The sequence below is a fragment of the Pongo abelii genome, chromosome 12 (assembly GCF_028885655.2).
Source record: "Pongo abelii isolate AG06213 chromosome 12, NHGRI_mPonAbe1-v2.0_pri, whole genome shotgun sequence".
NCBI classification, from domain to species: domain Eukaryota; kingdom Metazoa; phylum Chordata; class Mammalia; order Primates; family Hominidae; genus Pongo; species Pongo abelii.
The window spans coordinates 73,503,821-73,531,315 of record NC_071997.2 but is presented as its reverse complement, the minus strand read 5'-3'; the positions used below and the strand labels follow the sequence as shown (position 1 = coordinate 73,531,315).

At 39.7% G+C, this 27,495-nt stretch overlaps 1 long non-coding RNA gene across 3 annotated transcripts in view; it reads left to right on the top strand.

The window, feature by feature from the left end:
- The window catches only part of LOC134759704 (uncharacterized), a 515,755-nt gene that overhangs the window by 433,094 nt on the left and 55,166 nt on the right, over window positions 1-27,495 (top strand). The window contains exons 3-6 of one of the 3 annotated variants that reach the window (XR_010136285.1): window positions 625-801; window positions 19,919-20,000; window positions 22,132-22,249; window positions 23,492-23,576. This is a non-coding gene — a long non-coding RNA (uncharacterized LOC134759704). The remainder of the gene's footprint in view (window positions 1-624; window positions 802-19,918; window positions 20,001-22,131; window positions 22,250-23,491; window positions 23,577-27,495) is intronic. The other 2 variants (XR_010136286.1, XR_010136287.1) reach the window with 2 other exon arrangements.

Below are 27,495 nucleotides of genomic sequence, written 5' to 3'. Positions count from 1 at the left end.
TTCAGTATTCTTCTCAGTGCATTTCATTCTACCACGTGCGCTTTCATAAACATGTCCAATCACGTGATGGAGGTCAACAACAGTGTAGGGTTTAGAAATTGTTGCTTGGAAATCACACTCACTTATATACCTGAATCTGTCCATCAGCCGTGCCATAGCTTATTCCAAGCCTGTGCAGAAGAGTGATTTGCAATCTCCTTGCTTTTCATTTCAAGTAGCATCACTCACTTTAAGCCAGATATTCAGGCCTCTTCAGAAGCCTCCAGGGTGAAGGACAAGTAAGAAGAAGTTTATTGAATCTTTCACAACTGTGGCCAGCTACATCTACTCCTGCATCAAACTCAGTACATCTTTCTTTGGTGTTTTATTTCAAAATCACTTATTCTTCCTTTTACGTGACAAATAATAGAGATTTTGCCACATAGTTTCAGGATCCAGATGGCTCTTTTGTGGTTCTATACATTTAATTGATCACTATCCAGGTTGAAGTCTGAGCCAGAATGTCTGGGATGGAAGAAGAGGACATAATGTTTATTTTTGCCAGTCTGAGTTATCTTCTCTCATCGTCTGTAAACTCAGGTTGCATAACTACATTCTGTTTTTTTTTTTCTTTTTCACTTACAGGGACTTACCAATTTGGGATTCTTCCAGGAGCTGAAAACTGATTACAAATATGAAACAGATTTCACTACAGGACTTGAACCCTACATTAAAAAACAACAAGCTCTCCAAAATAATTGAAAAAGATCTTCACCAAAGAGTAGCTGCAATGTGAATGGCAGGATATGAAGCAAGTAAGAGGTAAATTTTGTATGAAAACATCTTTTCTTTATGGCCAGATATATAGAAAATATTCATATGGCCTTAAGGTAACATTCTTTCTCAGGCAAAGGTCAGAGGACAGAGGATCTTTTATATAATCAGCAAAAAAAAAAAAAAAAAAAAACAACAAAAAACTGAATGATCCAGCCTATTCTGGGCCTGTCTGTCTAGCTATCAATTATAGAAATATTGCAGAATGCCAGATTCTTTCTAAAAACATTATTTCGGAGGAGTGGGCTTGCTTAGTAAAGGAAACATCCTCCACAAAAAGCATCCATGGGAACATTTGATAATTTATTATGCTTCAGAAATTCTGGTGCACCATCTTGAAAACCTACCTCCTGATTACAAAGGATCAAATAAGGAGCAAAAGGCAATAAATCCTTTAAATCCTTTTTATCTTGATGTTTGAGGTAAAAATATAAAGAAAGTGGATTGGGCTTCCCAGAATATAAAAAGATCATCTGGAGTAGGTACTTGCCATCTTAGCTTTTTTCAGTATGAAAAGAGGGAAAAATGAATATGTACGTGTGTGTGTGTGTGTGTGTGTGTTTATACATACACATACACACATACACTGTGTGCGTATATATACATTTACACATGCAGTTAATATCTCAGTCTCAGTTGTTTCTCTCTTCTGGCCTATTAAATAATTTCTGGCTTCATCTTTTCTGTCCTGCCTGGAAGGGCCTATGAGTTGCCAGATTCATTCTGGGGCTTGTATGAAGCAGAATCTGAAGAATTGGGAAAGAATAGAAGGAACAAAAGCCATGGTGACCTACTCTCATGAGGAAAGCAGTGAGTTTGGAGTATAGCAATGAAAGGCATTCAATCCTCCAGAATAAAAAGGCAGAATGGGGGTTGGGTGGCTAATACCTGAGGTGTAAGTGTGGAGAGACTCCAGTGAGTGAGTGAGGATGTGGCATGAGAATTCTAGGAGATGGTGGGAGTGATTTGGGGAGAGATGATGGAGTTTGAACAGTGAACATGTGAGCTCACAGAGTGAGCTATTCAGAAAAGCAGGGTATTAGCAAATGCGAGATGATGGGAGGTATTAATAGTAATTGCCATGGACTGTATTTTTGGCTTTCCTTTATTTCTTCAATGAATGAGTAAAGGATAGAATCCCCCAATTTTCAATGAAATGTCACTTCAGGTCTGAACACACGGGTGCAGCCTTTGATAAGGTTTTACCCACAAAGCAAATATCTCACTGGGTACTCTGGCAATGGGATTCTTTTTAAAAGAAATCATAGTGTCTTCTCAATGCCCAAGCCTCTGCTTGACCACTGGTTTTCCAGTTCTCTTCATATGGCCTAGTTTTATAAAGTACAGAGCTGAGAAGGAGCTGCCCTCAGCTTTAGCCTTGGAGGAATCACAAACTAGTTGCAGAACCCCAAGTCACTCATCTAAAGTAATGACGTGCACTAATTAGGGATATGGGACTAGGGAGTCACAGGTTTTGCACAGGTTATTCAACCTTCTTCAGGCATTGTTTCTTGTATGTATACAGTTGAGACATTAGAAGAATCTCCCTTGTGGGTTTTTTTTTTTTTATTAAATGCTGTATGCAACGCTTCACAGTACTAAGCTCAACAAATATTAGCCACCATGGTTACAGCTGCTAGGATTATTATTGGTGGTGGCAGCGTTGTTAATCCCTGGCCCTCGGTTTCCTCATCTTTAAAATGAAAGGATAAGATAAAACTTCCTCTCTGCTCCCTTCCAGCTCTAAAAATACTTTCCATAATTCCTGAGTTTAGGAACACCTCCCACAAGAAACAGGCAACGGGCCACGAGACAACTCGTTTTCACCCTAAGTCTCTTACAAATATTCAGGTTATTTTAAAACGACACTTCCTGGAGAGGGCCCAAGATTTCATTTAACATGAGCTTTGCCAACTTCAGTATCTTGCTCAGTACTACTTGCATACTTGTATTACTGAATAAGAAAAAGGGTTGGATTTTTTTTTCTCTTTCCATCTATCACTGAACCTACTTGAACTACTTTCAATTTATCCTGTAGGTATGGCGACACTAGTTAGTAGTTCTGCCATTTACAAAAAAAAAAAAAAATAGATATTCTCAAAAGTATATTTTCCTTTTCCTTTTTTTCCTCCACCCTCTTTTTCCTCTTTTTTTTTTTTAAAAAAAAGAAGGGTATTAAAACCCTGTTCTTCTGTGAGAGGAAACAGACCATCTCTTTCAAAGACTTTTAGGCTATTTCTGCTCTTTCCTTGATTTGCTTGGTAGCATCTCTGCCACAGGAATACAATACTGATAGAGTTGTTGATTGGTCCTAGAATATATCACAGTCCCTAAATACATGAAATTAAAAAAAGAAAAAAGAAATCAACATGGTTCTAAAAGGAAGGTAGTTAAAATTCAGAAAGAGAGATTCTTTAATTAACTTAATAAAATTACTAATGGAAGCATTTTAACTGCTAAATTTAATTTACTTGTCAAGATATCAGGCTACAAAGAGGAGGGAAGAGTAGGAACTCTGCTTCCCATTATGATGTTCTCTATTATAGAATAAATTTGCTTAAAATGAAATATATCACCAAAAGCCATCAATGACATCTTAATTTGGAACAGCCAGTTGAAAAGTAATTAGACTAAGAAGCAATCAGTTCTAATAAATCAGTGTTTCCCTTTACATAAACATACATTTTTTTTCCTATTTATGTACAGGAAAGACTAGACTTTCAGGTAGTAGGCAAGCAAAGAAGCGGAGTCTTTTGGCTGTCGGTGTTTCTACTTTACATTACCAAGCTGTCAAAACAAAATGTTTTATGATAGGATTAAAAAATGTATAAGCATCTGATTTGATTTAGTGTTTATATTTATATGTTGAACTGAGGAGAGTTTGCTTATCATAGGGGTTTAAAAGATTTACATTTGTCTGCTTCTTACTTCCAAAATGCTTTCCAGATCCACAGGCACCCCTGACACCTTACTTCAATGAATGAAGCCCAGTCAAAAATCAAACAAGAGCTCTGCTTCTCCCTGCAGGGCCTCTCCTAACTTACATAAATAAACGGAGAGAATGTGGTTGCTAATGAAACATGGTTTGAGACTGAGATGGGAGTGGTTAAAATTATCCTTTTGTTTAGCAACTGAAAATTCACCATTAGGAATTTCTCACATTGTAACTGACCTTCCTAAAAGTGTGTTTGTTTGTTTATTGTTATGAACAGCTAATACGGGACATGAGTAAAACATATTTAATTTGATTATGAAAAGTTAGCACAATTTGGCAAAGAGATATCAAAATTTCAAGTATCAAACTATTTTATAGTTTGATACTTGAAACTATACTGAATATATCTTTTCTGATCACCTTACTGAATATATCTTTTCTGATCACCTTAGTACCCCATGAAGATGTTTTCAACTTCATTTTACAGACACGGAGGCAGTGGAGGTAGTTAATGGAAGAACTGGGGCTAGAATTAGGGCTTCTGGGCCCCTGATACTCTTTCCACAACATCTGCTTCTGATGATGGAATCCCATCTGTTATATGCTGAGGGGAAGAGGTGTGAGAAAAATAACTACAGGAGCTATCAATCACTCAGCAAAATATTTATGAAGGACATCATTCAGATATTAGGGGTGTCACCATTGTCACCAGCTCTGAAAAACCAGAGAGGATGATGAATTATGCCAAAGAGAACATTAGCTCAGAAGGTAGAGAATATCTTGCAATGATATGCTTATGTTTGTATGTATTATTTCCGGTGGGAGAGAATGGTGTGAGAGAGGAAAATAAAGGATAATATCAAAGGGAGTGAAAATAAGCTACACCTTGTGATTAAGAGAGAAATGTGGAAAGTCTCTGAAAGCTGGTTCTAGGATCTGCCAGCATGCAAATCACTTAACAGTATGCAAATGACCTGGGCCTAATAGAGTAAATCATGTCCATCCTGCCCGCAGCCTATTTAGAAATGTGATCATTGATAATGATACTACAAAGTACTATTCCTACTGGAAGACAAGAGATTGGAAAGAAATCTGATACGGATGATGCAAGGGGAGTAAGTATTAAGATTCGCAATTGTAGATAGGTGTGAAGTAGGCTAAAACAATATAATTAAAGTGTAAAAGCCTCCATTGCACTGGCCAAATGAGAGAACTGGGCAGAACACAGGGACTGCAGGGCCCTTCTGCCTCTGGGAATCTAGTAAAAAGTCTGTTATCCACAGTGGCTCCTCAAGATCCATGTGTAACAGGACAATTGCCCCGAGAGTGGAGACGGCAAGAACTACATAAAAATAGACAGAACAACTTAAAGTTACTAAGGAAAAGATAAGGAGTGCAAAAGTGGAAAATGAGATATTGCTAGTAAAAGAGGTTAAATGGAGTAAGGAGATCTTTTATAAATGTATCAGGGAAAAAAAGTGATCCTCAAGAGAAAAAGACTACTGAATAAATAAGAGAAGGGCGTGAAATTAATGATGGCTGAGATATTGACTTCCTGCTTTAAGTCAGTTTTTAAGAGAAAAATGAGAAGAAAATTTGGACACCTGGAGGGCAATAATGTCTTTTAAAAATAAGTATTGACAAAGAGGATGGGAGGAAATTTAGAAAAAAATTAAACTTTGTGGCATATACAGATGGTAAGTTTCAGATAATATGCTTCCTAGGGAATTAGATTCCCTGCCTGTGAACAATACACAGACATGGAAGAAGGACAATACAAACTAGAGAGATGTCGGAAGCTCGTCAAAACAAATGTGTTTCATATAACTGTAAAATGAGGGTTGGGGCAGATTGGGAAGGCAGACATAGGACAGGCTCTCTAAGTGTTGTGTAAATTTGTGGCATATTTAGTCATGGCTATGTGGCAATTGCAATTTTAGAAAATTAGTGAAAACTTTCTTCTTGTATTCGGTAAGAAAGGAAATAAATCGGATACCCCATACAACTAATATGTATTGTAGATACTCTAAAAGTACAAGAGAGAGTTACTGTTTTATGGGAAAAAGTAGAAAAATGATGCAGTCCTTAAATATAACATAAGCATTGAAATGTTGATTTAAATGGCTACGTAAAATTGGAAAATTCAGAGCACGGTGGAAAAAACATCACCCTAAAGAAAATTTCAGATCCTAATAAAATTTCCAGACTAAATTATCAAAATCCAACCAATTAATAGGAAGCTACTAATTGCTTGGGAAGAATCATTTAGGGAAACTTTTGTTGACATTAGGCAATATATTTCTGTGGGATAAAGATGCAAGTGTAAGCGTCAGAGTTTTACAGAAAGAATAGGTTATTGGCAGTGAATTCTTAAGGTAGTGTCTTAGAATATTTGCCCCTGAACATTTTCCTCAACATTCCTACCCGATAGGCTGTCTTAGTTGACAGAGTGTAGTTAGTGGAGCTCAGTGGCTTCTTGGTTTCTCTGACTTTTGGTGTTCTCTTTTCTTCTCACAAGGTCCTCTTCAATAAAATCATCTGAGATTTGTGGTATACCACTCCATTGACACACTGGTCCTATGCTCTGCAAGGAACCTACAGCTCCTGCCCTGGACCAGCTTATAGTTGATCATAAGTCAAATCCGCATTTGCGGTTCCTTGCTAGTTGAGTGCCCCAGGCACAATGAGGGAAGAATATAAAAGGATGAAGTTCTAGGGAAAGACAGGTGGCAGAGGTGAGACTCAGCCTCCTCCCTGAATAATGTGTGGAATTTAGACACACAGAACAAAGTGAGGAGAGAGCAGTTCATCAGTCCAAAAGTCTACAGGCAGAGAAGTGCATCTGCACAAGGGAACGGTGATTCGATCTTTTCTGTTGGAGCAGACCCTTAGAAGGTGGCAGGGTGCAACTGTGATGTGGTAGGGCTGTTTGGGGAACTGAAGACCTGGACACAAATCAGGGCTCTGACTTTTGGGAAAGCCATTTTCTCTCTCTAATGTTCATAGTCTCCATTTGTAAAATGGAGTTCATTACTCTCCTCTGTGGCCTGCCCTGAGAGGCTCTGAACATGGTATAGGTGCATGGTTGAAGTGGCCATGCCATCTGCTTCCCACTTTCTACCCAGCCTCTGCTTAGCTTTCACAGGGGTTCTGTTCCTAAGCAGTTACTTTTGTGCCTAGTGCCATTTGATTCCCTGACACATTGCAATTAAGCAATTATTTTTAACTAATTGTTTAATATTTCTTTCAAGGTTTCTAAAGCAGTTTAAATGTTTTGTACTAATTTTTTGTATTTTATAACAATCAGCTCAAAGAAAGATGGAAAGAAGATACCCTGCTTTCCAGTTGGATTGTGACCATGCTGTGAAGATAGGGAGTTTATGTGGAGAAAAAGAGAAATTCCATTCCACCCGTGGAATAACAGAGATGATTTCTGACTAGAATAGTAGCAGATTGTGAGTGAGAGGTGGACACTGCTGATCCTTTTACATAAATCAGACCCCAAATCCAATAAAAGAATGTCAGCTCTCGTCACTAAAGAGTGGTTTGTGAGCACTATTGAAGGAGGGCAGGAGGGATGGAGAGATGAAGGAAAAGGAAGAAAGGAAGTGAAAGAAGGGAGGAAGGAAGGTGGAAAATAAAAAAAATGCATAGGAATGCACATATTTTTTAATGACCTATTTTGAAGCAATGTGTATCATTTTGCATAATTGGCCATAGGAAACAGAGACCTTCATTTCACGGTTCCTTTCTCTTTTTTTCTGTTGCTCTTCTCTATAGATCTTCTATTGAAGACAACTTTATTGAAGAATATGTGAAAAGTATTGATACATTATTTTTTGTTTCCATTAGTAGTTTTATACATTGAACATTCTCTTTGAGTTTTTTTTTTTTTTTTAATTTTTTGAGACAAGGTCTTGCTCTGTTCCCCAGGCTGGGGTGCAATGGCAGGATCTTAGTTCACTGCAACCTCAGTCTTCTGGGCTCAAGAAATCCTCCTGCCTTAGCATCCTGAGTAGCTGGGACCACAGGAACATGCCATCATACCCAGCTAATTTTTTAAATTTTTTGGAGAGATTGGGGGGTCTCACTCTGTTGTCCAGGCTGGCCTTGAACTCTCAAGCTCATGTGATCCTCCTGCCTCAGCTTCCCAAAGTGCTAGGGTTACAGGTGTGAGCCACTGTGCCTAACCCTTTGACGTCTTTAATGTCTTAATTTCTATACTTCAGGACTTGATCCCTGACTTCAGGAAATCAAAGTAGAATATGCACCACTGTATATTTAGGCAGAGCTGAAAACTACTTGACTAAAAACTTAGATGCTAATATGTAATAGTTAATAGTGAAAAGTGCCCTCTTAGTTGTAATTAAAGTTCTTATGAATAAATCAAGTTATTATTCTCTTCTGGCTATTATACAGTATTTTAAAGAGATTATCTCATCTTTTCAGAGTATTTTAGCTAACGTATCGTTCAAAGGGCATGAGGAACAACGTACACAACAAGCAATATATAATAAAATGTGTACAATAAATAATATATAGTATATAATAAGCAGTAAACATGAGAATGCTACATATCAAGACTATGAGACTCAGCCAATGCTATATTCAGAGGTGAAGTAATAGCCTTAAATATTTTATTTCTTTGGGGGAATAAAGAAAGGATAACTACAAATAAATTACAAGTAAAACTCTTGAAATTAAATAAACATAAAATAATCAGGAAGAAAATACTAAAGATAGAAACAGAAATGAGAAATGTAAAGATAGTAAAAGTGATGAATCAATCTCTGGGTGTAAGGAAAATCTATTTTATTTTAAATTTCACTTTAATATATTTATCATATAAATTATATTTATATATTATATATTTGTATTTATAATATGTGATATATATTATTTATAATAATGTTCTTAAGTTATTTATTTTATCAGCTATTTTATTAATTGATAAAATCTTGCCAATTACAATAAAGGGAGGGGATACCACAAACAAAATTAGAAATGGGAGTATGAGTTTTAGAGTAGATTCAGGGATAATAAAAATTATAAGATAATTGTGTCCTTATGTTCCAGTATGTTTGAAACCTCAGTGAAATGAAAATATTTTCGAAAAATATAAATTGACAAAATTATCTGACAGTAATTGGAAAGAAATAACTAAAGTGATAGCAAAAGACAAAATTATGTAACTTTTCAATAAGATATTAAAAGTGGTTAAAGTATTAAAAATATTATCTATAAAACAAAACAAATCCTGGGATCTTCAAAGGCCAATTAATTTTAAATTACTCCTAAATATAGACAAATATTGAAAACTGCAAAATTCATTTTATGATGTTAGCATCACTCTGATGCCAAAAGAAATGAGAAAGATAGTAATATAATAAGATTTAAAAACCTACAGACCTCTTCCATTTATATATAATTATAGAAATATAAAATAAAATAACTAAACTGTTTATAATATGAGTAGTCTTCCCATCATGGTAGGTAGGCTCAGGATACATTTGGAAAGAGGTGAGGAGGTCATTGCATTTTTTTATCCTTCGTTAGAAGAGGACTCACTCCTGGAAAAGTGGCAGGCAGGTGGAGTACCTTCATCAACTCTGACAAAATAGATGATCACAGAACCAATTAGAATGTGTTCTCAGGAAATGATTTGATTCTGGATATTTTTACTGGAATATGGGGACTGGGGTTAAAGTCAAGAAATAGTCATGCTTTATTTTGTATCGCTTACACTATTTCAAAGTTATCATTTCACAGAACAATTATAAATCAGCATTCTGCATTAAATCCTCAATGCAAGCAGGCTAGTGCTACACCCTCTTTGAACATGGTTCAAAGAGGTAAAATTAATTGTTAGTTGCCAATAAACTTCATGCATAGTGGGCCCCTCATTATATTTGTTAGTGATCTGGCTCATTCTTCTCTTTCCACCCTATGTCATATCCATTTATAAGGTCTCTATCTCTCTCTTTCCCTCTGGTTCTCTCTTTTTCTCTCTCTCTTTTGCTTCCCTTCTCCCCCGCTCATTCTTTGTATTGTTTGGGGAGTTTGATGAGCAGGGTTTTGTCAAGAGAAACCTGAATGGCACCCTCCTAGAGAGGAAAAAGCTGCCTTTAAATGCCATTCTTAATTTATGGGTAAGAGCTGCTACGGTACCTGTGTGAGGTTCCCATGAGAGTTTACTAAATGTGTCTCTGCCAATACCAATGACCGAAAGAGACCTTCCATTAACTTCTGAATTAGCCAAATGGGACAGAGCTTAATCTAATATGTGTTATTTCATTTTCTAGGTTACTTGTTTTAAAGGAAATAAAGTATACTCATAGGCTGTCTAAAACTGTCCTGGGAGATGTGCATGGAAGGACTCCATCTAAACAGTATTGGCTTCTGATAAAGCTGGGTGCATGCCTGAGGGCCCAATTTAGCTTGGTGGATGCCTTTCTCACAGTAGGCAAAGCAAGTTCCTAACTCCAAAGAGCTTTGAGAGAAATTGCACATTAGTGAAAATGATGAGTGCTTGTACTGGAGTTCTAAGATACTGTGGATAAAGGGGCTTTTTTCTCTACTGATAGCTCTGCCAATACTTACTTAAATTCTACTTGGAGGTGGCATTCCTCACAGTAGCAGATCTCTTCTCTTTGGCCTGGTATGACCAGCACTATGAACAGTCTAGCCATCATTAGAAGCAGATTGGAAACTGATGAACTGGAGCTAAAGGCTTCTGAGGAGGCAGAGTGGTACAGTGGAAGGATAATCAAACTCACTGCCTGGAGACCAAGTGTCTTTCTCAGCTCCGTCGCTAATCAGCTGGGTACTGTTCAACATAACTCCCCCTGTGCCTCAGTATCTTTATCTTTCAAGTGGGGATAATAATATTTACCCTGTATATTTTCACAGGACCATTATATTGATCAAATGAGGTAATAAATATGAAAATGTTTTGCAAACTACAAAACACTAGACAAATTTAAGTGATTTTGAGTGTGATATGACATATGGAATAGTCCAACAGGTTACTGAGTTCTTGTAGGTATCTTGGCAATGTCTTCTTGACTCTCTAGGATTTTCATGAAAGCAAAATTTGCTAAACAGAGCTAGATACATGCAGCTCTCTCTCTTTTTATAGCCAGCCTTCCCAACTGCCAACCCTATTCATAGGACTTAGGAATGTGCCAAGGTTAGAAGATTCAGACATGGGGTGTGAGCCATAACTTCTAAATCAGTTTTGGAAGGATGCCAGACCATCAGTTTAGAAAAGTGATTTGAGTGTCTTCCTAAGGACAAAGAAATACTTAGAGAGTCTATCTTTCAAGAACATGTTATTGAAACTTGGAATAAAGAGTTTTAAAATGTGAGAACACTAGTATTAAAGTCACTCTAAACCAATTACAGTGTATTTACTTGGATTTCAATGGAGGGGATACCCTTTTTATTATTTGTAAGTCTCAAGAACATTAGAAACACTTCACTGAAGACAATATAATATCCAAATATGAAGTAGGCTGTTGTTTGTCCATTTAATCCACTTTCTTGCTTTTACCTTCTTCGCAAAGGCAGAAGAGCACTTATGTGTTTTTAGAATGCACAATGTACACTCAGTAGGCAGGGTACTTTTGGAGAGTTTGCACCCTTTGTCCCCTGGAAAAAACATATTATACTGTACTTCCCTTACCCTGGGGTTCCATGAAGATGCTGTGTTTGAATAGGATCCACAATAGGGACAGGTTTGTAATCTTGAACCCTTAGCACAGAAAGGCCTAGTTGTTTCACAGGGCTTAGGGCTCATTCTACATACATCAAGGGGAGCTTCCTTAAGACCATGGATGGAAACCATACAGGCCCAAAGGAAACTTGTGTTCAGAGATGCCCAGTATTTTAAATATCTGTTGTTAACAATGCATTGACTACTTTCAGCTAACAAAACACTCTCTGCATTTTTGTGCCCTTTAGCCAGAGGATGGTAATAAAACAGAAAGAATATCCAGTTTTTCCTGGTAGGTTCACTGTTTGGGTTTGAAATGAGTTTGGGGACCCAATGGTGCATTGTTGAGTCTCTATATGTCCTTATACACACCAAACTATGGGGTTTTCCTCATGCCAGCCACAAATGCCTAGTTGGATGGGCTTTTTATTTGGCTCCTATTTTTCTTCCTGTTGTGGAAGACTCTCCTTCTGCTTAGACAGGCTCTGACAATCTGTCATGCCCATAGAATGGTTCTTGATGCTTTCCTGTTTTAGGACAACTTCCTAAGCCTTGCATGTCACAGTGGTACCTGGGTTCTCCTTCAGTGTGATGGACACATTCTCCTCATCAACACTTGAGTTGAGCCTTGAGACTAAGTCTTCTGGGTCTCACTTTGTAGACTAGCTCCTCAGAGACTGCAATGAGATGGAGTGGGTTTCTTCCAGGCCTTCTGAGACTCTCCCGGTTCTCTCCCTGTCGCCAACTGCCCCTTCTCTGTGCAATGCCAAGAACAAGAGCTTGTTGTACATTTTATTCCTACCTCTACCATTACTACTTCCTGTGACCTTAAGCCAATTACTTCGCACCCCTGTAGCAAGATATCTTCCTACCTTCTTAGGCCAGAAGGGTAACTGCTCTAACACAGAGATTCCCCAATTATATTGACTTAAACCCGATAAAACAGAAGGGCCAAATTGGTTTCAAGTCAGTAGAGGGCATTCCTGTTTCACGAAGACATTCAAAGACCCCAACTGACAGAAGCTCTGCCATCAGCAACCTGTGGTTTCCAAGGTCACAATGCATCAGCGGCTTCAGGTGACAGAAAGGGAAGTTCCCATGGGGAATCTGCACTGTCTTCTTGAGGCCCTGGCCCAGAAGTGGCACAATCACTTTCTTTCACACTCTGTTGACAAATATGAGTCATAAAACCATGCAGGAGTTGAGGTGGGAAGCTGAGATATCTACTTTCCAGCGACAACTCCAAAGTATGGAAGGAGGAACAGAAATTGTGTTGCATAGCTGCCTCTGCCATGTACCAGGCTGGGTTACTTGGGTTACTATCAAATTTGGTAGTTATGAGTGTGGGCTGATTTTGAATGGTCCTCTGCCAGTCACTAGTTTTGTGATGATGAACAAGTAATTTAAACGATCTAGGCTTCAATTTCTTTATCTTTAAATGGCGGCAGTTTAGTACCTATCTGACAGAATTATTGTGAGGAGCAAGTGAGTTAAGTCATGTGGAGAACTTAGGACAGAACGTGACACCTATAACTACTCAATGAATGTTAGTGGCTTTTATTTCTCACTCAACCCACTCTGAGATCCTGTTAAGACTCAAGATTGAGTCTTATGGCAGAATGAGATATTTATTTCCTTTGTGATGGCTTTTGAAACAGAGTGCTTCTGTACTTAATGGTGGCTTTAATAATAACAATGCCTACTTCTTGAGGTCATAAACAATCTAAAATTTCAAACACAGATTCAAGGAAAGAGACAGAGACAGAAATAGGGTGAGGGGGAATAGAGAGACTCACCATCGGCCTGGCTGGATCTTTCTTATATCTGTGTTGCAGTGGAGATTCTTTCTATCCAGCCTTTCTTTCCTCCTCTCTTTCACAAGGTCAGACTTATGGCATGGTCTGAAGGCTCACTCTGCCTTCTCCAGCTCTGTCCCCTTCAGCCTTGACAAGCACTTCCTCATTAAATCTCTTACACATTTAATCCCATGCTGGCATCTGCATCTCAGAGAACCCAAACTAATACACAAAATAAATATTTCACATGTATGTACTCAACATAAAGTGAGTCTCTCCCCAGTTGTCCTAACTCAAACCACAAGAAACTCTCCAATCTTTTTGTGACTTTACTTAAAGCTCATGCAGATACCTTATTTATGTGGGCACTGGCCAGTTTTCTATACCACTTAGTGTTACCTTTCTCAGATTATAGCCTATAAAACATATGAAAGAAGATGGAAAAACCTGCCATACAGCTAGACGAGATGATTTTGGAGCCTAAAAAAGTGTGAGCTTGTGTCAGGAAGTGCCTCTGCAGGGCAGCAGAGGGATGTGCTGGAGGATCATCCTGCTGGCTTCTCTGCGGCTCTGTGTTTTGAGGAATAGCAAGTGAGTACCTGCCTGGCACTATGACAGGTACTGGGACTACAGGAGCAAGGCCCACTTCTTGCCTTCAGAGTTCTTACAGGCTGGCTGGGCATGAACAGCTAAACAGAAAGTTGCAATTCCAACTGATGAGTGCTAGAATAGGATGGTGTATTAGTCAGGGTTCTCTAAAGGGACAGAACTAATAGGATAGATGAATATATGAAGAAGAGTTCAGTAGCATTACTGACTCACATGATCACATGGTGAAGTCCACAACAGGCTGTCTGCAAGCTGAGAAGCCAGGAAGCCAGTCCAATTCCCAAAACCTCAAAAGTAGGGAAGCCCGTTGTGTAGCCTTTACTCTGTGGCCGAAGGCCCAAGAGCCCCTGGCAAATCACTGGTGTTAAGTCCAAGAGTCCAAAAGCTGAAGAACTTAGAGTCTGATGTTCGAGGACAGGAAGCATCCAGCATGGGAGAAAGATGGAGGCCAGAAGACTCAGCAAGTCTAGTCCTTCCACGTTCTTCTGCATGCTTTATTCTAGCTGCACTGGCAGCCAATTAGATTGGCCCCACCCAGATTGAGGGTGGGTCTGCCTCTCCCGGTCCACTGACTCAAATGTTAATCTCTTTTGGCAACACCCTCACAGACACACCCAGGAACAGTACTGTGCAGCCTTCAATCCAATCAAGTTGGCACTCAATATTAACCATCACAGATGGCTGCCTAGGAAAGGTGAAAACTGAGCTGCATTGCAGAGGTGAAGTCAAAGTTGCCCAGAGGCAGATGGGAGGGAAAGGGCACTCCAGGTGTCAAAGCAGCTGGTGTCTGGGTTTGAGGCAATGACAGCATGGAGAAAGTCTAGTCATTCCGCCTGTGGGGCCAGTGGAGCTGGTGGGGATAGATGGGGGCCTGGGCAGTAAGCAGCTTTTTGTGTTCTCCAAGAGTGAGAGCTCTGATAACTGCTGTAATATAATGGGGTTGATACTATCATGGGGGCTCATGGAGCATGTTGCTATTGTCGTTGGAATGGCAGTGTACTTCAAACATCTATAAACTCTCTTAGAACAACAACATGCATTCATCAGCAATGACTTAATGAAAATTATAATAAATGGAGAAAATAAATATATTTTTCCACCTTTAATTAGCACCTCTTGGTGACTCACTTTGCTGCTTTCTTTTATTTGTTCTGAAAATATATCCGTTAAGCCTCAAGAGATAAGGTATGGTGCAGGGTACATGGGTAGATACTAGCATCTTAGACTTTGTTAATGATTTTACATGCAACTAATCCTTTAAACCAATTAAATAAAATCATGCCGTCAGCCACACATGTGCCCCTCTAGCCTTTACCAGTGTATATGAAGGAGCCCTGCTTCTTTATTCCCGCCTCTTCTCCTGCTCTTCCTTTTCTTCTCCTTCCCTTATCTTCTTCCTGCTTCTTGGTCAGCCTTCCTCCCAGCCAGGCTCTGAATAGGCAGTTTCCAGTTGGTGCTCCTGGGGGTATGGAAAGGCTCTTGGCTCTGCCTGTGCTTTCCTCAGGCCAGACAGTTTGACCACACTTGGTTACCACCCTCTGAACCCTTGAGTTTCAGTGCTGCATGGGGTACCTGGAAACATGAACCTGGATGACCTCCCCTCCCACACCATGGGCGTGCCCTACCCGTAATATTTCTCCCTATCTTCCAGTTCCTGAGAACAGCCTGCCCTCATCCCAGTTATTTCAAAGATCACATAATATGTAGTTCAGTGTAGCAGCTATGGAAGCCTAGTTGCCTGTACCTACCCAATGATATAGATACATTTCAGACTCTTCTGTGGCCTTTTTGGGTCAGCTGACTCAGAACAGCTTCTAAAGATTTCCTGTAGGAACTTGCTGCTGTAAGACTGCCCCAAACAGGGGGCTCAAATCTTTCAAGTTCAATCAACCTGATTAGGCAAACCCAGAGTTATGAAAAGCTGTGTTTATAGTCAAAAAACAGAGATCATTGGTTTTATCAGTGACATGCTTCTAAAATAGCAGACAACTTATGTGTAAAAATATTGTTTCACTTCCACTCAGCTTTTCCAGGAATGTGTGTGTTACGCAAAACAAGACACACCTGTATAGTCTCTGAAGGGTGCAGGTCCTGTCTGCTGCTTCATTCTCTCACTACTGAAAATAAATGTGTTAAAGACTTGCCACACATAGGGATATTTTATTTTAAGCTAATTGGACACAAATAATTTTAATTTGGGTTATGATCCAGATGAAACTGTAAATGAACTTTTATTTTAAGCCAAATCTATCTGTCTAAGTGGCCCCACCAAATTTTTTTCTGCCATTGAAGAGCATGCTCCTTCTCACCCTTTTGGATTCTGCTAGCACAGATATTCTTTAAAAAACAGGTAGGCTTCTCCCGTCTATGTGGTTCTTCTTTGTCTGCCAGGTGCTGTTGAAGGGCAAAGGGCATTTTAAAGCATTGGTCTTCACATAATGCTACCACCTTGCTCTTAGCTTCTTCCATCACCACATGAAAGTTGCGGTTAAAAAACACACATCAAAGAGCAAGTCCCATTGAAAAGGCGAGAGCTGCCTGCTGAGCTGGCATTCAGAGCCTGGCTTTTGTTTCAGTGGCGACTCTGACTGTCTTCCAGCGAGTTTCCTGTTAACTCTGGTGTGGGTTCTGACTCGCTCTTGATGATATTGGAGTGTGTGTTTGTGGCACTCACTTTTAATCAGTGCATTTGAGTTTCTGAAGCAAGAACTTCTTTCTCCAGCAGGTTGAAACTTTTGAATGGAAACATCATGTTTGGCCAGATATGTGTTTAACTTGGGGATATAAATTTTAAATCTGGGTCCTCAAACCTACCACGAATTTTAGGAAGGGAGATTTGGGGCTTTTTTTCCCCCATTTATTTCTTGTTTGATAAATATGTCCATCTTTCTGAGAGAGAGAGGCTGCCATGAAGGAGTTATGTGGGAATTATGGCAAGAGGCTGCTCTCTGGCTGTCTGCATCCAACTCAGTTCCCCCTCAGTCTTGCCCTGACCCCCTGTTTTGCCTGTAGACCAGAGGGTGTGAGAGATTGACTCTCAGCTAGCCCAGCCACTGATTCGCAACCAGTGGGCACCTGCTGCAAGTTCAGAAGGTTGGGCTGAAGTGGGAACTGCATTATCCACAGATATTTACAAGTCTCTGACAACTTCATGCATATCTCTTATGAGATTGCCTGACCAGCCATACCTGGTTAACAGGACCCTCACCTACTATATCCTTGCCAATAGGCTGCCATTTATTGTGCATCAACACTCAGGATTCCAGAGCACCATTTGCTTAAGTGGCAGCCAGACCAACATTAGGCCCAGTTGTGAATGAGACAAAACATATCTTCCCCAACTCGCTCTTTGTCCTCTCTTACTTTCCTCCTACTCCATCCTCTCATTGACTTTTAGACCCTTTTCACTCCATAAATAACAAAGGTTCATGGAGCTCTGTGAACAGCTTAGCTTGGTTAATGTTTTCCACACTTGTTCTACAGAGAGCCTTTTACCCAGTCCCTACCCTCTGCTCCAAGCAGAGCAGTGGTTCCATTCTTATGTGTTTTTATATATTGAACATGAATTAAAGGTTGACTTAAGGAAAGAAATCTACTGCTAGAATATCTTTGAAATCTACCACTTCTGTTTAAACACAGTCATCCTACAGATGAGGAAAATAACTTCCAGGGTGCGATCAGGGCTCAGAACATGATACCCCAAAACATGACACCTTGACATGCTGAGTATTTTTGAGCTGAAGGAGACAGGAAAGCCTCCGAAGCAAGAAGGTCTCTCTGACCTTCTCCTGCTCTTCTGTCTCCCACTCCTCTTACTCCCCTAGAGCAAACCATAAAACCTAGAAAGATCACTCTCTGACCTACCTCCTCTGAAAATTGATCATCAGACCCTCATGCGACAGTTATCCTGCCCTGTACCTGGAGGGAAGGAGTACTGCCACGGAGGAGCCAGGAAAAATCTGAGCAGACAGGCCTTGCTGGGTTTCCCTGCCTTAGTCTATTACCATTAGACTATACCCTTTTAACCAATTATGTTTTCTACAACTATCTGTGTTTTCCCTCAAACTTAACATAAAACATGCAGTTTTCCCTGAGTCTTTTCGTTTGCATTTCTGAAGGCTCCTGGTTTCACATAAAACATTGATAAATAAATTTGTTATGCTTCTGTCTTGCTGACACATCTTTTGTTATGGGAGTGTTGGCCGTGACTGCTGTGGTGGGTAAGGAAAAGGTATTACCTCTTTGCCCCTATAGTGGTTATGGTACTTAAACAAGTTAATTTGGTGGCTGAGCCTGAATTAGAACTCAGATTTCCCTAGTCATCATCCTGTGCATTTTCATTCGTATCACCCTGTATAAAATATTTGTTCTCCCTGGGGCTTATACGTTTTGAAAGGAGTCAAAATTTAGGTTCATATTCAATGATAGACTATAGCAAACTCTACAAATGAGCTTTAGTCATAAACCACAGTTGGAGGGTTCATGTGCTTGCATATGCAATGGTGGCCTTAAAACCCTCCCAGAGATTGAAATTGCAACATATTTGCTGGCCTCTTGCTCTGTCCCCAAGGGTGGCAAACCTGGTGCTTCCTCTACCTTTCTGTGGCAGGAATCACAAGGATTTGCTATGCTGGCTAATGTCCCTGTTGTCTTCTGTGAGAAGTTCTAATCAGAAATAGCTTCTGTCTGCAGTGGTTATTATGCCTCATGAGAAAATTCAAGGGCCATCTTCCTGAACGAGTAACATGAACAGGAATGAAGTTCTCCAGAAGGTCTCAAGTTGACTCCATGATATCACAGTGCACCCACTCTATGCAAAGCTTCTCTGGGATTTCCATAAAAATTTCCACTATCTAAATCTTATTTGCATTCCTTTCTTAATTGATTCTGAACCAGCCCTCATTCCCTTAGTGATACCTCCATAAAGCAACTTATTTCCACTCTTGAATAGCCACGCTAACAAGAATGGGTGATTTCTACCTGTGGAAGAAAAAGTATCATTCCAACGTAAACTGGATTTGCAGCCGACGTTGTAGAAATTCTGCTTTCTTGAGTAATTGAGGTGCTCTTTTGAGATTTTTGTTGCCATTCCTAAGGTGAACTGTGCACTTAAAGATCTTGCTATACATTTGCATAATGCTTTATCAATTTATAAAGCATTATGAAATGCATTATTTTGTTGAATTCTTGATATGGTTTGGCACTGAGTCCCCACCAAAATCTCGTCTTGAATTCTCCTTCCATGATTCCCATGTGCTGTGGGAGGGACCCAGTGGGAGATAATCGAATCATGGGTGTGGTTTTCCCCATACTGTTCTTGTGGTAGGGAATAAATCTCACGAGATCTGATGGTTTTGTAAAGGGGGTTCCGCTTTCGCTTCTCTCTCATTCTCTCTTGCCACTGCTATGTGAGAAGTACCTTTTGCCTTCCGCCATGATTGTGAGGCCTCCCTAGCCACATGGAATTGTGAGTCCATTAAACCTATTTTCCTTCCCAGTCTCAGGTATGACTTTATAAGCAGTGTAAAAATGGACTAATACAATTCTAAAAGCCAAACTGCCAAGTAGCTGAAGCAGGTGGAGCCAGGATACTGAGGGTTGGAAAAGGGAGATCACCTTTCAGGAGGGAACCCATGTTTTCTGACTCCTCAATACCAAGCTCCACATGTTTGGGAAGCAGTCACTCGCTGGAGAACTTGGGAAAGAGATATACTCGCTAGGAGTTACATGAAAACTGTAGTTATTGCACTGTTTCCAGTATCCAGCAAAAGGCAAGAGAATTGGAGTTGGCTTTCCTTGCATACAACCCTTAACCAGCAAAGCATCCCCACAGTCCCTTACTCTTATCACCTAGGTGCCATTTCTCTTCCACTTCAGCCCTACCTTCCCTAATTTTCTGACCTCCTACCTTATTAACTCTTGATTTTAGAATGGTGGGATAGTACACCCTTTGGGGGCTGATGCTGATGTCTACATTTGCCTGATTGCCTGCCTGTATTTTCATTCATGCATTTATTTAAAAATATCTAATCAGCTTCTACTGTGTACCAGGCACTGTGTAGCAGGAAGAAGATGGAGATACAATGTTGAACAAAACAGACTTTCTGCCCCCTTGGAGCTTGCAATCCTGAGGGTGAGAAGAAGATATTCTATTACTCAAAGGTTTTGCTTGCAAGCAATAGACTCTAAAATTGGTTAACTAGAGCAGAAATGGAATTTATAAATTCTCACAGCACCAATGGGAAACTTAATAACCAAATTCAAATTCATAAATAGGCAAGCTCTAAAGGAAGCTTGGTAGCAGGGCCACATAGCCAAGGTCCTGCTGCGGGAACAGTCTAGGTTATACCTGTCACTGCCACTGCTGTCCTGGAAATTTGGTGCCCTTGCAGCTTCATTCTCATGGCTGTCACCCTGAATAGTTTCTCAATTTTCTCTTTGTTTTGCTTTATTTCCTTAAGGTTTAAAATCTCAAGTAAGAATGTTAGATTGTTTGAGTCTACACTCTAGCTACACGCAGTATTAAAAGGGGTAACTGGGTCCTTTCCTTTCTGTAGTGGGAGGTGAAGCTTTTCTCTTCAACAGCACACACCTCTGAGTTTATTCCTCAATCCTTGGGTTCTCTTGCAATTGGGAAGGGCCATGTGAATCATGATAAATTTAAAAATCTTATACTAAGAGTAATGCGTGTCCAGTGAAGTGCTTCAAGGTTGAAAGTAATATGGGTCAGTTTACATTTGCAAAAGAAATTTCAGTGGCATTATAGTAAGTCTGGAACAGAAACCAGACAGCAACATGCCTTCCACAAGAAATTTTAAACCAACTAAATGATTTATATTTGAATTATGACTTGTAAAATTGAAGTAATTCATGCATATTATAATAATTTGAGGTAATTAATGCTAGATGCTGTAACAACCCCAAACTCTCATTGGCTTATTTTCTTATTCACATAAAGTCCAGTGTAGATGTTGTTAGTTAACAAGTGGTCTTCAAAATAGTTCTTCAAGGACCCAGGTTCTTTGCATCTGATGGATCCATCGTCCCTTCTGGCCTTTGATTCTTTTTGCTAGAGACTTGGTATTTGATCAGGGATCAGGGAAAGAGAGAAGGTAAAAGATCATGTGATACATTTTTATGGGCTATGCACAGAGACGCTGTTATCACTTTCTCTCACATTCCATTGGCTAATACTCAGTCACATGGCCATCCACCTTCAAAGGAGGCTGGGAAATGTAGTCTGTGTGTCCAGGAAGTAAAGGGAACAGGTTTTGATGAACACATAGCAGCCTGCAATGTACAAATAGCTTAAAAATTTATAGGCACAGAGGCTTACAACAAAAAATTAAAAAATAAACTCTTTTCTACCTCCTAGCCCATTGCCAGTGCCCTGAGTAGTGTACCTCTGATTCCTTTTTTAGAGCATGTGACAGCAAGATTGACTGTACGTTTAGCTGAATGTAACATACATGTTGTGAAGCAGGAGAAAGCATTACATTTCAGATTATTAGAGTAATTCCAGGTCAAAGATCCAGAGTTCAGTGGGGTGTGTAACCCACCAGCCATTTGGGTTGAAGCATCAAGGTCTCCCCATCACTTTAGGGCATGGTTTCTCAGTCTCAGCACTACTCACATTTTGGAGTGGGTAATTCTTTGTTGATAGGGGCTGTCCTATATATTGTAAGAGGTTTAGCAGCATCCCTTGGCTCTACCCACTAGATAGTAGTAGTAATAGTACCCCTCCCCTTACTTTTGACAACTGAGCATTCCCTGACATTGAATATGTATTCTGGAAAGTAAAATAAACCCTAGTTAGGAACCACTGCCAGACAGGTTGAACCTGGGAGACTCAGAGAGAAGATAGATTCTGTCACTATGGGCCTCAGGTGATGGCACCACTGAGTTTTAAAGGTAAGAATTCCCCTCAGCTTGAGTTGTAGAGAAAGATGAGGATGTGAAAGAATACCATTGCTGAGGTACTTTGGTGTGAAAGACCCAGTTAGGTACAGCACACCATCATATTATTTTAAGATCCAGGAATGACTTTCTTCATGACTCCAGCCAATACTATTCTCCGTGCCTCATCCTTATCACATCTACTAGTCAGAAACTTGGCAACTCTTGAACAGAAGTTGGGAGTTTAAGGACAAAGGAAGCTAGGTATCAACTTGATTTATCTAGCTGAGGTAGACCAGACCCTTTTTTTTCCCCCCTGAAGTGCAGCCCCCTGGTGGATAAAGATTTACTCTACATCTCTGATTCAGCTGCCCTGTGGAGACAGAGACATTAAAGAAGAATTAAGAATGAAGACAAGAATATTGATCTCCCTCACCAATCTCCTCTAACCGATACCTCTTAATCACAGAACAAATTGGAGTCCCGGTAAACTACTTTAATGAGCATCCATTCTATTTCTCAGTTCACATGATTGGAAGAGAAGCTATCTTGCTGTCTCCCTACCTGGTTTCTCTTTATTTGTGTTTGTAATTCACTTTCTCATACCATGTCTATATTTCATTTTATGTATACATGCATATACACACACACACACACACACACACACACACATATATTATTTCACATTTTCATCTGTGTTTTGCTGTAACACTGGAGGTTTATTATTGTAGATTGTTGTGAGGCACCTGAATATTTTGCAAGACAATGAGCCTCTAGAATCTTGGTATCCAAGGAACTAATTTCGTGCAGCAAGAGAAAAAAAAAAGGAAAGCAAAAGAAAACAGTAACTATACATCTGGATTCTAGATAGTATTAGGATGGCATAACTTGTTCCCATCTGAGTGAATTCAGTGGATTTGTATTATACAGTGCCTGCTTAAAACATGTAGCCAAATCAGAGCCATTCTTTAAATTAAAAACAAACCCCATGGCTTTTGCAGCACTGTGTGCCTTGTATTTGCAACTCTGTTCAGTGAAACAAACTCTTGTCCCAAGAGAGTGGGCAGACAGGAGAGCTCTTAGTGCACAAGCATAAATTTCTTCCTCCTTCCAAATGATATTTTATAAAATTGTAAAGGAAATTGACACCTGAAAGTGCCTGGGTAATGCCATGTCATAAACTTTGTACCGTAAATTGGAGAGCTGGGGTAGACTGTGTTCTGAGCAGCAGGCTACATACCCAGAAACTGGGCCCATGTTCCCAGGCCTGTCCCTGGCTTTGTGTCACCCAGGGGAAATCAGTACTTTTGCCAGGGCCTGGATTACCCATCTCCAAAGTGTAGATATACACTTTTGCTCCCTCCTTGTCTCTGTTCCCAGCTGTAACTTGCATTTTTGGTATTCAGAAAATAGATGAGCCAATGTTTATGAAACACTACAAAACCCTAAGTAAAATAATCTTTTGCAAGCCTAAGTTGTTATCAACTGTATTGTTATCCTTATCATTACAATGTACATGCTGTTGCATATTTGCAAATTACATACAGTAATTACCTGAATACATACAGTAATTCAAGTACCATTACTGGTACTTGACATTAGTATTTCATATCAACTTGCAGGGCAATAAATACTGCTGGATGCTTTCACTTGACAGTTGCTTATTTATTGGTAGCTCAGGATTTGTTAGACACTGTCATTAAGAGAATTTTAAACTTTATCTTCCAGCAACTTCATAATCTCTGATATCCTGTGTCTGGTGATAGGCCTGTGCTGTAAGAAGTTCCCAGAATATTAAAGATTCAAGAAACCTGTAAGTGTATCTCCTTCAATGCTTCCATTTTGCAGATGAAGAGATGAGGTCCAAAAAGATCAAGTGACTCTCCCAAGCTGTGTAGTTAATGTGTCAGGACTGAAACCCAAGTCTCTGAATGTGCAGTTAATTGCTCTTTTCATTGTCCTAAACTATATGGCAAAGGCAAAAAAGAAGAAAAAGGGGGTACAGAGCCCAATTGTTTTGCTTGATTGTGTGATTCCCCAATAGTGACAGAGTTACACTGTTAAGGATTTAGAAAATTTCCCCATGGTACCTTAAAAGACTAATTGAAGTTGACAAGAAAGATGAAAACCAAATGTAACCCATGGGTTAGAGACATCAGTGGCATGATTAGAAGACTATGGGATGAGTTTCCCTAGAGAGCTGTGGCATAATCTTCTAGTGTGAAACTGTACTGCTGTCTCTGGCAGGCAAGTAGGTGGACTCCATTTTCTATCAACTTTACAGCTGGGAAATAAATTAAGATTGTCACTTCCTGACACTTAGTTGACCCTTTGCATAGAAAACACACCAAACTGGGTGTTGATGATAGTGGAGGTGATTATTTGGGTGAGTCCACATAGAGGAGCTAGGCAGCCACATCACTGCCTATGGAGCAGAGATTCCTACTTACTGTGTGGAGACATTTATGGTTGACAGATATTCTCCAGGTGGTCCATGGGCTGATTTTTTTTTAATCATATTAATGTTTTCTTCATAATACAGAATTGTTTCTGGCACCAATTAATAATGTGATTATGATATTTCATACAACTCAGACAGTCCCAGTTTGATTTTTTATCAGTGGCAATCTATGTTCTCATTATTTTTCCTCGTAGGGAATTCTTGTTTTCCAGTGTGTCATCAGAGATCATTCTCACTTTAGTAGGCTGAGATTTGAAAAGAAGTACTTATTTTTAGTAGAGAGATCCATATTATTCCTAGGAGCATGGAAGAGTAATTACACAGCATGATGTTGAAGTATGGTATAGTGTTGGAAATACTAGACTAGAAGTCAAAGGATTGGGAAACTTATCCTGACTTACCTACCAAGTAGTTTTGTGATATGACAACTCACTTAACATTTCAGGGCCTCACCTTTCTCTTCTGTAAAATGACATAATTTGATTAAATCAATTCTAAAGCCCCCTCTAGTCATAAAATTATAGGGATCTAAGTGAATTGAAAATTGATGGCACAATTTAGGAGAAAACTTCCTGGGTTATGGAAGATATTGTAATTCTTGTGAAACACACAAATTACACCAAATGACCCTAGAGCCAGAGCCCTGCAGCACTGAAGCTCCCAAGGTGTGGGAGGATAGCTTTATGTTTTTATACTGTACCCAAACTACCCTTTTCCCCAAAACAACAAGCGCATTTTCAACCGTAGCTGTTGCGTAATTACATACCCAAACACTAGCCATCATAAGCTATATCAGTGTTTTGTACACCATGCTATGGAATGGTGTACCATCTAAGTTCTTTCTGATGGTGTCAGGAAGACTGGGGAGGAGAAAAGAGACAGGAGGGGAGACGGAGAGAACTAAAGCATAGGCTTTCTGAGGTGGGTGTTGCTAGAATGTCCTTTAAAAAACATCTATCTAGTGTAATGGAAAATTATTAAAGCTGATACTCATGTGGCTAATAGGATCCATCTCATTTGTTGTAGTCTCATTCCACATACATTAGAAACACACTGCAACCCAGTGGGGCAGCTCTTTTGATCTACCACTAACTTGATAATACCGAGTATTTGCCCCTTATTAATTGTAGCCATATAGTGTAATTTTTTACTGCAACACAGAAATCCTATGGAACAGGTGTTCCCTTATTGCCCAATGTGACTGCCATAAGATTCCATTGTGTGTGTGCTTCTAGCCCTGAGATTTGAGGAATTAAAGCAGTTTAGGGAGATGTCAAGAAACCTCTCTTGTTTCTGCAGAGCCATCTTAATCATGCCTGCCTCTTTTCTTCAGGTTGATTTACATAGCAGCGTGACATTTCATCATTAAGGAAGCAGGTCCCAATCTTCTGTGTCTTTTTCTTGGCTTGTCTGGCAAGCAATTCTCTTTTGCAAGCTATGAAATCCTTAAGGAGGACTTCCTGGCAAGGGAAAAATCCTCAGTCATCCAACAGTCTCTCACTTTTCTATTTTAAATCTTGGCCATGCACATATGGTTGGGCATGTGTGTCTAAAAATTTCTTCCACATTGACTAACTTGAGCTATTTAATAGATTGTGCTGGCCGTGGGCCTCTGCAGCAAATCCTGTGATGCTCATCTCCTTCCCTTGGGAGGCAGAAGACGGCTTCATGCATTTGCCTTTGTGCTTTCCTTGTAATCTCCCTCTCTTGCCCTGTTAGAGCATGAAAGTTAAAACCCGCTTCTTTGCTCATTTTCTTGCAATTAACATTGTCCCTGCTTTCCTGCTTCCAGCAGAAAAGTGAGATCTCCAAATATCTTGGTTAATGTCCCAGCAACTGCACTTTCCCTAGGGCTTTGCTAGGGCTGTTCTAACACATTTCTAAGGACAGGAGAGCTTGAGGACATTTATACACTATGCTCTTCTTTAAGGCCTGATTGTGTGTGTGTGTGTGTGTGTGTGAATATAATATGTCTTAACCTCAACTTGCTCCTAAAACTCGGAATTCCTTCCTTATTTCTGAACAGCCCCAACCACAGACCTGGGGCCTATTATATCCTCTGAAATGATGGTTAAAGTGAATTTGGAGACAAAGCCAGGTTCTGGCAACTTTGTTTCTTCTTCCAGGTTGTAGGAAATGGGGCCAAAGGAATACAGGAGAATGGTGGGGGCATGCACCCTAAGCCTGTCCCCAGCTGTGCCTCTTCCAGGCATGAAGCCCAAACCCCCATGGTTTTCTCAGCAATTTAGCAACTCAGAGAAATTGGCTAAATGATACTCTGTGATCCAGAAGAATGACTTCTCTGCCAGAAGGTGAACAGTTCTTCCTTCCCAGAGGAGACTATGCCTAAGAAGACAAAGAGCAATAATAACAATAACAACAGCAACAACAACATAATAATAATAGCATGGGGGATGAGGAGATTAATACTGAGTGGTTTAGAAGCTTGCGGAAATTATCCACCCCCACTCTCCCATTTTGTCACATTCTGTGCCTGGATGGTTTGGCAGCGTCTTACAGCTCGATGCTGCTGTAAGAATGGTGTTATTATCCTCCTGCTGGGTGGCCCCAGAAATTTCATTTTTTGTAGAATGTTAAATATGTCCCCCGAAGTTTATCACAAACAGCATGAAGGAATAAAATTCCACGTGGCTGGTATTCGGTGGATCTTCCTCCCCATTGAATAACAAGCCCTTAAGTAAAAAAAGTCAGAAGGCTATGTGATAGATGGGAATATCGGGCTTACCTTCTTGGAGGGGTGCCTTGGCAGTGCACATGGTTTCAAACTTTATATAAAAATAATACTGCTGCAGTAAATGGGAAGAACATGTTGTCGTTTTTGGATTCCAGACAAAGGCAAGAGTAAACATGCATTAAAATGTAATCTCTATTTTTAACTTACCTTTCTCTTTCTAGAAATCACATCAAAATCAGATGACACATAATACTGCATACCTTTTAAGGATGAACCAACCTCCCAGTATAATTTGCAAAATTATTACATTTCCTACTGCTAGTCAGATGTATAATGTCTCAAGGCACCACCACCATTTCATTTTGATTCTTAGAGCTCAACTTTGTTACTAATTGTTGATTCTGACTTCATTATGCATTTAACTACTCTTGTTTTGTTGTGATCTCTGGAATGAGGATATTTCAGTAATGTAGCCGCCTATTTTCCTTTATCTCATTATGTTTCCTCACCTCTTAGGGAGCATTTTCTTATTTTGCGTCTCTCATTTTGCGCCTAGTTTGATGCTTTCTAAATCCA